Raw genomic sequence first — 12,349 nt, 5'->3', positions numbered from 1 at the left:
TGGGGAAATTTTTTGGTACCCTTCCTCAGATCAGTGACTCGACACAATCCTGTCTCGCAGCGCTATGTACAAGTCCTTCGACATCATGGTTTGGTTTTTGCTCTGACATGCACTGTCAACTGTGGGCCCTTATATAGACAAGTGTGTGCCTTTCCAAATCATGTCCAATCAATTGAATATACCACAGGTGGACTCCAATCAAGTTGTAGAAACATCTCAAGGATGATCAATGGAAATAGGATGCACCTGAGCTCAATTTTGAGTCTCATAGCAAAGGGTCTGAATACTTATTTAAATAAGGTATTTAATAAATGTCCAAAAAGGTTTTTAAAAAATCTGTTTTCGCCTTGTCATTATGGGGTACTGTGTGTAGATGAGGGGAAAAAAATATTTCTATCAATTTTAAAATAAGTCTGTAACGTAACAAAATGTGGAAAAAGGGAAGGGGTCTGAATACTTTCCAAATGCACTGTATATACTTAGTGTGTCATGCCCTCATCAGTATGCAACCAATTGGCCGAATGAGCATATACTTTACATTGCCCCTATTCTTAGACTAAAGGCTACGTGGCCATTGGGGATTTAGACTTAAAGCCACATTACATCCATCTTTATATATTTTCACAGCATTGTGATTCAATCGGTTTAATGAATGTGGAAGCAGCACCCTTATACTTTATGATTTAAAACCAAATGGCTATTGTATTTTTGCATATGGATTTTTAGCAAGGATCCACAATGCTGTTTGCAAAATCTGTCATAAAACAAATGGTTACGGCTCCATTTATTTAAAGACAGTGAGATTTACAACAGCTATCATGTCGTGGGGCCAAACAACATAGAGCTGTCAAGTGCTGCCTTCATTCATTCCTGATGTACAGTCGTGTGAAAAAGTAAGTACACTCCCTGGAAAGTTGCCTTTCATTTTCATATTTGGACAGATGGATATGTAATCTTCACTTCAACACTATTGACAACAGTGAAAGATTATACTTTGCAATCATTTATTCATCAAAAATCAACAGAAATGCAATTCCATAGTGCGGAAAAAATAAGTACACCGCTAGCTTCAATAGCTTGTGTTGCCCCCTTTGGCTGAAATAATTTAATGTAGCCATTTCTTGTAACTTTTTATCAGTCTCTTACATCGACTGGGAGGGATTTTTGCCCACTCTTCTTTACGGTACTGCTTCAACTGTGTCATGTTCGAGGGCTTTCATGTGCGCACGGCCCGCTTCAAGTCCCCCCACAGCATTTCGATAGGATTGAGATCTGGGCTTTGACTCTGCCATTCCATAACCCTCCATTTCTTATTTTTGAGCCATTCTGTTTGTCAGGAATCAAGGTAAGACCCAGATGCAGACAGTCGAAGTAACAATCTTTATTGTAGCAACAGGGGCAGGCAAGACAGGTCAAGGCAGGCAGGGGTCGAAGATCCAGGGTAAGGCAAAGGTACAGGATGGCAGGCGCACTCAGGATCAGGGACGTAAATTCTGACCCCAACTAGCCTTGGGTAGGTAGCCCCTCAGAAAATAGTTGTGACCTGTACGATGTACAGTACTTTGTCTAATTTGTCTTGTGCTCTATTGCCACAATGATACACAGCTCTTCACGGACAGAGGCCTAATCACCAGGTGGCTTATACAGTGTCTTTGGAACACCCTGACCAGTAAGGAGCCACTTGTTATCTGCTGATAGCAGGCACCGCTCGGCTGAATAATTTATGCAGACATTCCGACACACTGACTCAGAACACGGCCCGAGGAGGGAGAAGAGTGGGAAAAGGTTCCTGTGTGTCGTGACTCATGTTCAGTCAAGTGGCTTTCTACTCAGGCTGTAGTGCCATGCTCCATTTAACAGGTGAAAAGGCTGCTCTGGGGACAGAGGGAAAACATGCAACAATGGACTACACTGCTCTCACTATTCATTACAGTTATGCTGAGTTGGCTCTTCCCTAGAGTATTGACAATTCCCATTTTAAAAGTGCTGAACTCTCATTTGGGAAATAATTACCATTAGTGCATAATTAATAGTGTAGTATGAAAATAAATGGTAATTGTATTACATTATTAGGATACAGCAGCCCTTTCAGGTTATTTTATTCTTTACATGCTTATTGTAGATTAGTTTGTGGGATGAGGTTGTGTATCCTAGCTTACACTAACATGCAGAGCCGGTTTGAATATAGAAGTGATCCTTTATTTACATTTGATGACGCATTATTGATATCAAACTGCCCGTATTTCCAGTGTATACAAGATGGATGTTACAAAACAAAATGCAGTGAATGAAACAATGTTGTCTGTTTTATTTCTGTTAGTCATGTTACTTAGTAACCAATTTAATGTGTCATAAATAGAAAACCAAACAAAATAGACTTCTCAGTTAAGATGTCGGAGAGCTCATCGTTTCATGGCACATACAGAAGGTAACTTCACACTGCAGATTCAATAATTCCAGCGTTTCTCTTCTCCCCAGTTCACATGCGTACAGTTCTCATTTCCCTGGTAGTTATCAGGCTGTATGTTGTCCCAGTCGCGGTTGTAAAACCTGGACCCGTCACTCCACAGCCAAAGGCACTCCTGGGTAGCCTATGTCTGCAGACCTCGAGAGGTGGGTTCTGTTCCAACGTAGTTTCCCTTGACACCCATGTCCTCTATATACACTCTAAAAATGTGGGGTTCAACAAGGGTTCATCTAAAAGCCTCAAAGTTCTTCGAAAAACTTTAGGGTTCTTGGCTCTGAAAATTGCCCCCAAAAGGTTCTTGCAAGAACGACAAAGGAGGTGGGGTTCATCAAGGAACCTACTTAATTGGTGGGTTTTCTTGCAGGAACCCAACTGCCCAACTGAAACACTTTGATTTTAATTTGAAAGGACAGCATGTGCAGGCACTTAACTGGAACATTTTAAGATCTCCTCAATTTAAGGTTTGTCCCTTGTATGATCTAAATTGATTGTTTTATGATGATACCATCTATCTTTTCATATATGGCAAATCTTTCTAAAACCCAAAATGGATACAATTCAATGGATATCAGTCAAAGAGAGGTAAGAATATGTAGACTATAAGAATATGTTGAAGGCTAGCCGTATTGGATGCAGATGACTGAACTGCTCACTTTTGTGTCTGTGTTTGCAGGAGGAGGCGTACAAAGGAATGTCAATTGATATTATGTTATGCAGAGCACATTTACCATCCTCCTCTCTTACCTCTTCAAAGGATGTCCCATAGGCCTCTACGTTATGGACAAGGCATGTGTATGAAAACCATTATCAAAACTGATTTTTTTTCATTAACATTTACTACAAAAACAAAGGTATGAATACTGTTGTGTGCATGTTTTGTTAATCATCTGTATAATTTCTATTTCTGGGATTCACAGACTTCACCCTCCCTACACCTCTGATGAATATAACAGGAAACAAGTTTAATCACCATGCACTGCAAAATCATTCTGGGCTGTGGATACAGAGAACATCAACACGCCAGAGGACATACCCAATATACTTGGGGCTGGGAGTTTACCTCATATTTCGATTTTTGAATTCTGCTTTGCCACTAAAATCATAATAAACACTGACAACTAAAATATGGTGTTATTGTTATGCATATTATTATTATTATTTATTATTAATTATAATACTAGGGGAGGGCGGGGGGTAGTGAAAAAAAATTACCCAAAAGTTTCGTTGAGGAACCATTAAAAGGGTTTCCCCCACTGTTTCAATTTGAAGAACCCTTAAGGCATACTCCAGGAACCTTTTCCTTTTAGAGTGTAGGAGGAACGTGTTTCACGTCAGTCTCCTGTAAGAGTAAGGATCCGTGGATTTGCCGTCTCCTGTAGGGGTTCAAGAGGATGAAGTTGGGCCTCTAGTAAGGGCTTTGTGTCGCTGAGTGCGAAGACAGTGCTCACAAGTAGGAGACAGCGCTGTCAACTTCCCCATGGCATTAGTCTCCTGTTAGAGAGGGTTCTGTTCATCCGCAGAGGGAGGGGAGCACCTTTTTATACAGTACAGGTAGCTTTGAAGGCCACGTGGAAGTTAACTATTGTTTGAAATTAACGTGCGAAGCTGAAATGTTTACAAGCGATTCACATGGCAAAACAGGTTCATATCTACTTCCTTGTTTCTTCTGATGCTGTATGAATGAAACATTTGGATAAAACAATGTTCAGTGTTTACACAGTAAAAAAAAAAAGGCAGTCGACTGCGTTATGAATTCCCTCAGTTTAATGTTGTCTCATAGCCTTTGTTTTTAACCTGACCCCAACATTGGCTTCCTTGATCTGGGCTTTGTATCGTCTTAAGATTTTCCCAATGGTATATCATATGACTTGATATGGTCAACGAGGTCGTGGTATCAGTTTCCCGGGCTTGTGAGCGGTACAGTAGTGTCTGAGCACAAGCGCACAATAATCCATGGCGCTCCTCTCTGTGAAGCGTTCTGTTGAAAATAGCACAAATTGTGGTGTACTAAACTCAATGGCTGGCTGGCTCAGAACCTCCTTAGATTGAATGCTGCAGGTGATTTCTTTGAGGAGATGATTTGCTATGTCCTGTGTTCTGCTATATTTAACTGCTCCTGTTTTGATGGACGACAAGGTTACAGTACTTGTGAATATGTGGGTGACGTGAAGTGCGCTRGGCCTAGATACACTCAGCTCAATGGTGCTTCTGTCTGGCCCTGCTGTGGCTACCCACTGACCTGTTGTCATGGAACCACAGGGCTTCTGACCACAATGACATTGTGCAGCTGGGCATGATGACAAGCAAGCGTGTACACGCATGGTAACAAACTTGTAGAGCAAACTCTTATTTAAGCCAAGCACTTGTTGATAAAACTAACACAACATCAGTTCCGTTGTGCATACTTGCTTGGACATAAACTGGACTTGTTTTTTAAGTGAGAAATGAAATGATAGATTATCTTGGAAAGTACAGTAGGGCGGGCCAGGGAATTGTAAATATACGACTGTTCCCCTCATCTGGGAGAAAACAACTTTGGTAAAACTTTCTATGAACCATAGTGCATTATGAATGCATTCATAGTCCCATCACCCATGATGCTTTAAAAATCTGGGTGTAAGCATCTATAACAGGTTGTGGCTAATGTAATGGCCTGTATTAACACACTATTAGGTGCAATATCCAGAAATCACCATTTCCTGGTTGCTAAAATTTGAATAGTTTGCCTAATTTTAGTTTGTGACAAAACAAGCAATGTATCATTGTACCATCTAAATCACTGTGAAATATATTTTCAATAACCCAGAATATTGTATTTTCAGCTGTTTGAAGCTGGTGTACAAAACCTAAAGTAAAAGACGCACACATTTCACTTAAGAAGCAATAGATATAGCGCACATAGAACAGATCTACCACTTCTTAGACTTGCTTTCAATGACAATGAGTTATAGATCTGTCACTTTTCTATGTGAATTTAGTCGGGTCGCCCCCAAAAAATATACATATTGCAGCTTTAACACAAATCATCACAAACCTAGGAAGTGTTCACAGAAAGTGATATTAAACCTGTCATGGAGTTTCGAGGACTTGAGCCAAGGCATGTTCTAATGCCTTCATGTCGATGCTGTTAGCTCTCAGTAATGGCCTCCCTAATGGGTTCTACTGTAGCATTATCCTCACATTGGCTTTATGGAAATTCAGAGCTGGGGTGTAGATGAGCGTATTGTTTTGAAATGTGTGTTCCATCTAGGCCTGACCCCATTTAGTTGACTGATCGATTGTTTGGTCGATAGGCTGTTGATTGGCCAAGCATTTTCTTTAGTTGAGCAGTTGCAAAAAATGTTAATAAAATGTATGGTACATGTCTTGATTGACACCTGTTTCAAAGGGTTAATCCACTATGGAGGCCATGGGGATGGCACACCAGTATCACAGGTAGTACATTTTACCGTTAATTCCCATAATTTCTAATCTACAATGTTTGTTTGGTTAACCTAATTTCTGTTAATGCATTCAATATAGTATTATTATTACAGTCTTACAGTTCTCCATGTCAGAGTGGACACGTTGTTTGCAGAGTGTACAACCTATGCTACACTTGTGAGAAACAAGTTTTGGTTTATTTCATTCCACATACGAGTTATCAATTCATTCATTGTATTTTGTTTGGAGTGCTCCTGTCAATGTTGAGTAAGGACGCGCACCTGAATACGCATAGAAGTAGGCCTTGGCTATCTGCCCTGCGTGCAAACGTAGACTTATAAATGTGCCCATTTGGGGATCTGATGGTATTTCTAATTGTCTTAACTCACCACCACAAATGAACTGTGGAGCTTCTCAAAGTAATTTTTTCGTCACTTCAAACTTGCTGTAAACGAAGTCTGTTTTTACGTCCATTGAGAATGACAATAGTTCTTCAAAGTAGCCCATTTGAGAAATCTTTCCAGCTCTCTCTTTTGATAACCACTCGGCGTGAAAGGGAAAACAAATGTCATGCTGTGATCTGGTGGAATTGTCATAAAATAGGCTTACCTGATTATCTCTTGCGCAAATACAGCTGTGTCTGTCTGGAGCTCACTGCCCGGGGAACTCCCAGGGTCCAGAATATTTTATATGGTGTTGCAGGTTTGTTAGTGCAAGCCTGGACCAAATTAATAGTTGATAAAATGTTTAAAGTTCCTTGCAGACAGGCCATGCATATCCAGTGTGATTTATTTTTATATTTTCTACCTGCAGGCTGCAATGTTTATATTTGTTGGCTTTACGTAGTCTATTTTTACATGGTTGGCGATGGTAATAGAAGTTAAGGCCATCACTAGCCAGCTACCACCCGGTTACTCGGTTGAGTAACCTGATTTTATTCACCTGTCAGCAACGGGAATGGCTGAAAGAGCTGAATCCACTAATTATTTAAAGGGGTGTCCACATATATTTGTATATGTACCAGCTTTCTCTTGTCAACATATAGTTTACCTTTTCTCAGATGTTCTTTGTTTTGGTGGTAGCGTCACTATTACCCCAGGGAATTTAGCAGTCTAATGAGCGCATGGTGTTGGGGCTTGATGATTTCGTAAAATGGATACTCATGGAAGGCCCAGTCCTTTTCCCACATTTTACAAGTTGTGCACGAGAGCTTGCAAGGTGAATGCATCATGTCCTAGACTGGAAAAGGTCAGCTGTTGATGTGGACCTGCATTCAAATTCCTGATTTAAATTTTAAAAAGTTATCATAACAACAGAGGATCTCATGTAAGACTGAACGCTGATGTTTTTGGCAGAAATCATTGCCTACTGTTTATTTTTAAGTCCCTGAAATATGCTTGACCGGAATGAATCATTGAGTGTCTTGCTGCATGTGGCAGGGCTGCAAGATTAATCAAATTCTGATTGAAATTGCGATATTGACATGTGCAATACCCATATCGCAAGAGGCTGCGATTTTCTCCTTTGATACTATGTTAATACAACAAAAAACTGGACTACGTGCCTCCTCTAATGACATGCGCTAGACTACGTTCATTCACTCTCTACATGCACAGAGGATGCTGACCAATCACAAGCGGGCTCTTTCTCTCTCTCTCTGCATGACATGCACATGCTGACCAATCTCAAGTGTCCCCGCTAAGAGTGCACAATGAAAGATGCTGCTGAGGAGAGATAGGGCTTCACCTCAGTGTGTCGGAAAACCTGAGTGCTGATAAGAGCTAATGAAAAAACATCCCGCAGCCACATAGAAATCACCGAGGCTATCACCTACTGTACAGTGCATTTGGAAAAGATTTATGCCACTTGACTTATTCCACATTTTGTTGTTATAGCCTGAATTCAAAATGGATTGAATACATATTTTACCTCACCCATTTATACACAGTACCCTATAATGACAAAGTAAAAACATGTTTTTAGAAATGTTTGCAATTTTATTGAAAATTAAATACAGATATCTCATTTACATACTGTAAGTATTCACACCCCTGAGTCAATACTTTGTAGAAGCACATTTGGCAGTGATTACAGCTGTGCCTTTCTGGGTAGGTCTTTAACAGATTTCCACACCTGGATTACGCAACATTTGCCCATGATTATTTTCAAAATTCTTCAAGCTCTGTCAGATTGGTTGTTGATCATTGCTAGACAACCATTTTCAGTTCTCGCCATAGATTTTCAAGTAGATTTAATTCAATACTGTAACTCGGCCACTCAGGAACATTCATTGTCTTCTTTGTAAGTAACTCCAGTGTACAGTTGAAGTCGGAAGTTTACATACACCTTAGCCAAATACATTTAAACTCAGTTTTTCACAAGTCCTGACATTTAATCCTCGTAAAAATTCCCTGTTTTAGGTCAGTTAGGATCACCACTTTATTTTAAGAATGTAAAATGTCAGATTAATAGTAAAGAGAATGATTTAGCTTTTATTTCTTTCATCACATTCCCAGTGGGTCAGAAGTTTACATGCACTCAATTAGCATTTGGTAGCATTGCCTTTAAATTGTTTAACTTGGGTGAAATGTTTTGGGTCGCCTTCCACAAGCTTCCCATAATAAGTTGGGTGAATTTTGACCCATTCCTCCTGACAGAGCTGGTGTAACTGAGTCAGGTTTGTAGGCCTTCTTGCTCGCACATGCTTTTTCAGTTCTGCCACAAATGTTCTATGGGATTGAGGTCAGGGCTTTGTGATGGCCACTCCAATACCTTGACTTTGTTGTCCTTAAGCCATTTTGCCACAACTTTGGAAGTATGCTTGGGGTCATTGTCCATTTGGAAGACCCATTTGCGACCAAGCTTTAACATCCTGACTGATGTCTTGAGATGTTGCTTCACTATATCCACATAATTTTCCTACCTCATGATGCCATCTATTTTGTGAAGTGCACCTCCTGCAGCAAAGCACCCCCGCAACATGATGCTGCCACCCCCGTGCTTCGCGGTTGGAATGGTGTTCTTTGGCTTGCAAGCCTCACCGTTTTTCCTCCAAACATAACGATGGTCATTATGGCCAAACAGTTCTATTTTTGTTTCCTCAGACCAGAGTTAATTTCTCCAAAAAGTACGATATTTTCCCCCATGTGCAGTTGCAAACCGTAGTCTGGCTTTTTTATGGCGGTTTTGGAGAGGTGGCTTCTTCATTGCTGAGCGGCCTTTCAGGTTATGTCGATATAGGACTAATTTTACTGTGATATAGATACTTTTGTACCTGTTTTTCCTCCTGCATCTTCACAAGGTCCTTTGCTGTTGTGCTGGGATTGATTTGCACTTTTCGCACCAAAGTACGTTCATCTCTAGGAGACAGAATGTGTCTCCTTCCTGAGCAGTTTGACGGCTGCGTGGTCCCATGGTGTTTTTACTTGCGTACTATTGTTTGTACAGATGAACGTGGTACCTTCAGGCGTTTGGAAATTGCTCCCAAGGATGAACCAGACTTGTTGAGGTCTATCATTTTTTCCCCTGTGGTTTTGGCTGATTTCTTTTGACTTTTTCATGATGTCAAGCAAAAAGGCACTGAGTTTGAAGGTAGGCCTTGAAATACATCAACAGGTACACCTCCAATTGACTCAAATGATGTCAATTAGTCTATCAGAAGCTTCTAAAGCCATGACATCATTTTCTGCAATTGTCCAAGCTGTTTAAAGGCACAGTCAACTTAGTSTATGTAAACTTCTGACCCACTGGAATTGTGATACAGTGAATTATAAGTGAAATAATCTGTCTGTAAACAACTGTTGGAAAGATTTCTTGTGTCATGCACYAAGTAGATGTCCTAACCGACTTGCCAAAACTATAGTTTGTTAACAAGAAATTTGTGGAGTGGTTGAAAAATGAGTTTTAATGACTCCAACCTAAGTGTATGTAAACTTCCGACTTCAACTGTATATTTGGCCTTGTGTTTTAGGTTATTGTCCAACACTTTGTATTGAGGACAAAAAGCAAATTGCTTTTCCACATTTTTTGCCGAATTACTTTATTGACCTGTTGTAAACAGGGAGCATGTTTTGGAATCTTTTTATGCTGTGCAGGCTTCCTTTTCACTCTGTAAATTAGGAAAGTATTGTGGAGTAACTACAATGTTGTTGATCCATCCTCAGTTTTCTCCTATCACAGCCATTAACTGTTTTAAAATCTCCGTAAGTGTTTTAAAATCACCACTGGAATCATGATGAAATTCCTGAGTGGTTTCCCTCCTCTCCGGCAACTGAGTTAGGAAGGACGCCTATACCGTGCATTCATTAAGTTTTCAGACCCCTTGACTTTTTCCACATTTTGTTACGTTGCAGCCTTATTTAATTTTTTTACTCATCAATCTACATACCCAAGAAGAACTCGACGCTGCCAAAGGTGCTTCAACAAAGTACTGAGTAAAGGGTCTGAATAGCTATGTAAATAAGGCATTTCTGTTTTCTGTTTTTAATACATTTGCAAAAATGTCAAAACAAGTCATTATGGGGTATTGTGTGTAGATTGAGGATTTTTTAAATCCATTTTAGAATAACAGTGGAAAAGGGAAGGGTTCTGAATACTTTCCGGATACACGGTATTTTTGTAGTGACTGGGTGTATTGATACACCATCCAAAGTGTCATTAATTACTTCATCATGCTCAAAAGTAAATTCAATGTCTGGCATTGGAAAACCTCCCTGGTCTTTGTAGTTGAAACTGTTTGAAATGCACTGCTTGACTGAGGGACCTTACAGATAATTGTATGTGTGGGGTACAATAGTGTTAAACACTCTTATTGCACACAGTGAGTCCATGCAAGTTATGTTACTTGTTAAGGAAATTCTTACTCTTGAATTTATTTAGGCTTGCCATTTCAAAGGGGTTGACTACTTGACTCAAGACATTAAAGCTTTTCATTTTTTATTAATTTCAAATAATTTCTTAAAACATAATTACACTTTGAGATTGTTTGTAGGCCAGTGACAAAAAATCTAAATGTAATACATTTTAAATTCTGCCTGTAATGTGGAAAAAGTCAATGGGTGTGAATACTTTCTGAAGGCACTATCTATCACATGATTCCTGTTTACACAGTCCGCAAAGACATCTTCAAGAAGATGATAAACAAGCTGGACAGGAGATCCAAGATTCATTCCATCTCGCACATATTTCTTCCAAATCGCCGTCCCAACATTGTATAACAAAGTTAAGGGACAAGTTGAAACCGATCTTGATTATTACGCGACTATAATAGACCTTTAGTAGTAGAACAACCAATACCTACATTCTTTTGACACTATTGATGAGGAGTTTGAACTGCAAAGGTCGGTGCTTGCAAACATCATCGGCTACTTCCTCAGAGATCACACAGGAGAAAACATCGCTCTGGGGTTGCGAGAAGCTTCAGCCACCTGGGTCCTGAACGAAGAGCAGCAAGTGTGCATAAGGCCATCGCATTGAATGACTGAACCAGACTCCAATGTTTTGGACTCAGTCTGCATCTTGCTATCGGTAGGCTGTGTTTCATGTTTTTAAGGCACTGATTTATAATTGAAATTATAATGATGATTGAGCCTACTTATACATTACACAATCATAAGCTTCCTATTCCATCTGCAGCACATGGCTGCCCGAATAAATAATTCACTTAGGTTATTTAAGGATGGAATAGGAAGCTCATAATGGTGAAATAGGAACTCATAATGTTATTAATTAATAAGTGCTGTGCTTATGGCACACTTTTCATGATCATGTTAAAATGTAATGTTTAATAATCCTATATACTGTATTATAAGTATAACAATGTTGGAAAAGATGATTTGGTTTAGTATTCAGTTATCACAGTATGTATTACTTCATATGATCTCATTTTAGAAGGGATGTTCTCTACCTTGACAGTTGTTTTAACCATGTTGGATGGAATTACAAAGTTTTCAACCAAGTGATTTGAAAATCGCAATTGCAATATCTTTCAAAAGAAATTCGTCATTAAATATTTTGTCAATCGCGCAGCCCAAGTATGTTGGGCAAAAAACAGCTCCAGGCGATAAGACGAAGTACTAAAGATATTATATCGATCGGCCCTGTCCCCACCTTGTAGGAAAGGGAAGATTTATGGTCCAACAGGAATGAAAAATGATTAGCGCTCATCGCACCATATGCTGAAGCTGACGGCGTTAGTAAAAATATTCGCATTGTAACGGCAGTGTTATTGATTACTCAGTGGGCTGTACATCGGTCATATGGCATTATGGCAAAGCATTTACTATGGGAGAGCTCCCTCCAATGGGATCTTGAGAAATGATAGGCCATAAACTGAGATGATAGAGGAAAACAATTCTACGCTTTGGCTATGTATCAGTTTGACTCGCTCTAAAGCCGATACATTTGTCAATTTTCTTTGCTCTGCTTTCAAATACACGGGACATGTTATGAAATCCGTTG

The 12,349-nt window shown here is 39.7% G+C and overlaps 1 protein-coding gene across 1 annotated transcript in view; it reads left to right on the top strand.

Annotated features, from left to right (window-relative positions):
• The window catches only part of LOC111954260 (Kv channel-interacting protein 4-like), a 251,059-nt gene that overhangs the window by 11,624 nt on the left and 227,086 nt on the right, over positions 1–12,349 (top strand). The gene's annotated exons all lie outside the window — the stretch shown is intronic.

The sequence above is a fragment of the Salvelinus sp. IW2-2015 genome, linkage group LG3, assembly GCF_002910315.2.
Source record: "Salvelinus sp. IW2-2015 linkage group LG3, ASM291031v2, whole genome shotgun sequence".
NCBI lineage: Eukaryota > Metazoa > Chordata > Actinopteri > Salmoniformes > Salmonidae > Salvelinus > Salvelinus sp. IW2-2015.
Note: the sequence above shows the minus strand (reverse complement) of the source record. Positions and strands in the feature narration are given on the sequence as shown.